This window comes from Triticum dicoccoides, chromosome 1A, assembly GCF_002162155.2.
Source record: "Triticum dicoccoides isolate Atlit2015 ecotype Zavitan chromosome 1A, WEW_v2.0, whole genome shotgun sequence".
NCBI lineage: Eukaryota > Viridiplantae > Streptophyta > Magnoliopsida > Poales > Poaceae > Triticum > Triticum dicoccoides.
In genome coordinates, this window is record NC_041380.1 from 17273340 (window position 1) to 17276686 (window position 3347).

Sequence of the window (3347 nt, forward strand, 5' to 3'; positions counted from 1 at the left end):
TTTCAAATTTGAATAGTTAAAATTTGAATTCTTTGAAATTTGTGTGAATCACAAGTTTGTGATTAACTTTACTATAAAAATAGTTTTTTTCTAGTTTTTTTGTTTTGTTTTTTGCATTATTTATTTTCTTTTGTTTTTGATTTATTTTTTAATTCTTTTTGCTTTTAGGTCAGCAAAATTATAAACTTTCTATTAGTGCCATTAGTTTTCAAATTTGAATAGTTAAAATTTGAATTCTTTGAAATTTGTGTGAATCACAAGTTTGTGAATTAACTTTACTATAAAAATAGTTTTTTCTAGTTTTTTGTTGTATTTTTTGCATTATTTATTTATTTTTGTTTTTTGCTTTATTTTTTAATTCTTTTTGCTTTTAGGTCAGAAAAACTATAAACTTTCTGTTAGTGCCATTAGTTTTCAAATTTGAATTCTTTGAAATTTGTGTGAATCATAAGTTTGTGATTAACTTTACTATAAAAATAGTTTTTTCCATTTTTTTGTTTTTTGCATTATTTATTTTCTTTTATTATTTGCTTTATTTTTAATTCTTTTTGCTTTTAGGTCAGAAAAATTATAAACTTTCTATTAGTGCCATTAGTTTTAGAAAAAAAATATAAACTTTCTGTTAGTGCCATTAGTTTTAAAATTTGGATAGTTAAAATTTGAATTCTTTGATATTTGTGTGAATCACAAGTTTGTGATTAACTTTACTAAAAATGAACATGTGGAGGATGTCAGGGTGCATGTGAAATTGAAACGCACGACGCCGTCGCAGCCGGAGGCCAGGAGCTCGCCGGCCTTGTAAATGGCTTGCATGACCGGAGCATAAGTTCCTCAAGGAAACCGTCTGGAGTTCTTGTAGCCCTACGATTGTTGTCTGGGGCTACCATGGAGAAGAAAGCTAGCTAGTTAACAAGTGGAGGATGAATACATGTCTCGATGCAAGAATTACTTGGTCGATGCATGAATTACTTAGCATTGATCTAACAAATGTTGGAGGTATGGTGACGGTATCCTGTTTCGGTAGCTGCGCGACGCTTTGTTTGCAGGTTCGCAAGCTCTGGACATACGACGGTGCCAGCACCGTTTGAGCGGATTTCATCGAACTTGTCGGCGCGGGGAGCTTATGACCGCCGTCACGCACTACCAGAAAAACTGGGGTTGCCGACGGCCCCCGTCGGCATCTATGGACCTATGCCGACGGCCAAGGATAGGCCGTAGGCGTAGAATAGCCGTCGGCATACATCCATCTATGCCGACCGGGCCGTCGGCATAGACGAGGCTGTCGGGACCGCCCGAGATACGCCCACGGGGCCCGTCGGCATAGAACAGGCCGTCGGCATAGCCCGGGCCCCCCTTCCCGGTCAGCGCTGACCATTTGACGGCGTTGACCCTACGCCGCCGGGCGGTAACGGCGGCCGTCGGCATATCTATGGCAGAGGTATGCCTACGGCATAGTCGTCGGCATAGGCCCCTCTGCCACGTCATCGATCCGTGTGCCACGCCACGTCATCGATCTGTGGGACAACCTCCGTGTGTGCATAGATATGCCGACGGCCTTGCCGTCGGCATACATGTATTTTACTTTATTTTTTATTCTTACTTTGTATTGTTATTTTTACTTTATTTTAGTTTTTGTTTTTGCATAAGATAATTATGCCTTATCTAAAAACATACCCGATGGTATATTGATTGCCCCCTGTTACGAACGTCACTATCGCCGTGTCACGGAGGGGGGAAACGGTCGACACGAAAGGAATTCTGGTTGTGGGGGGATTCGAGGTGTAGCTATGTCACCAAAACATCGCACGGGTCCTGATGCATATGTGAAAGTATTCATGCATGCGTAGACGCCTGTCTTGGGGCTCCGGGGTGTGCCCCCCCCCTCACGGACGGCGCTGCCGCTGGCACCTGGAGGGGGGAAACGGACGCGTCGGGTCTACACGGAGGGGATCTTGCTGTGGGTCTGGCCCGGATGTTGCTCCAAAGTGTTCCTATGGGCTGACCTAACACAACCGGGTGGGAAGGTCCACTGGTCAAAGCCCGTCCGTGCAAAGTCAAAGGGCTAGATCCCGTGGTCAAACGCTATAGGTTTAGGCGGGACGGGGGCGCTAGGGGGTAGCAATGCCACCGGAGCGTCGCATCGGGCCCTCATACATGCGGGGTGGTGTGGTGGCACGTCGGAAGAGGCGGGACGCGTCTCCGAGGCGTGCCCCCCCCTCACGGACGGCGTTGACACGGTAGTAGATGTTCTGCGGTAATGATGCGGCGTCAATATTACTAAATACTCGGAGCGCGATAAAATCATGAGTTTTTTTGCACGACGTGGGCACATGTGCTATAGGAACGATGGTATTTTTCATAATTTTTGGTGATGGAGAAGTATCCGAAAAATTCCCTCTACGCGGATTGCCCTTTGCGCGTCTACGGCTGTGGCCGGCGGCCTCCGGGGGCTAGCATGCCGCCAAATCTTGCGTAGGCGGCCTCTCACAAGTCTGGAAGTGTTGTGGCGGTTGCAAACGCCCGGCACGCGTGTCCGAGGTGTGCCCCCCCTCACGGACGGCGCCGCCGCCGGCACCTGGAGGGGGGAAACGGACGCGTCGGGTCTACACGGAGGGGATCTTGCTGTGGGTCTGGCCCGGATGTTGCTCCAAAGTGTTCCTATGGGCTGACCTAACACAACCGGGTGGGGAGGTCCACTGGTCAAAGCCCGTCCGTGCAAAGTCAAAGGGCTAGATCCCGTTGTCAAACGCTACAGGGTTAGGCGGGACGGGGGCACTGGGGGGTAGCAATGCCACTGGAGCGTCGCACCGGGCCCTCATATATGCGGGGTGGTGTGGTGGCATGTCCGAAGAGGTGGGACGCGTGTCCGGGGCGTGCCCCCCCCCTCACGGACGGCGATGACACGGTAGTAGACGTTCTGCGGTAACGATGCGGCGTCAATATTACTAAATACTCGGAGCGCGATAAAATCATGAGTTTTTTGCACGACGTGGGCACATGTGCTATAGGAACGATGGTATTTTTTTTTCATAATTTTTGGTGATGGAGAAGTATCCGAAAAATTCCCTCTGCGCGGATTGCCCTTCGCGCGTCTACGGCTATGGCCGGCGGCCTCCGGGGGCCAGCATGCCGCCAAATCTTGCGTAGGCGGCCTCTCACAAGTCTAGAAGTGTTGTGGCGGTTGCAAACGCCCGGCACGCGTGTCCGAGGTGTGCCCCCCCTCACGGACGGCGCCGCCGCCGGCACCTGGAGGGGGGGAACGGACGCGTCGGGTCTACACGGAGGGGATCTTGCTGTGGGTCTGGCCCGGATGTTGCTCCAAAGTGTTCCTATGGGCTGACCTAACA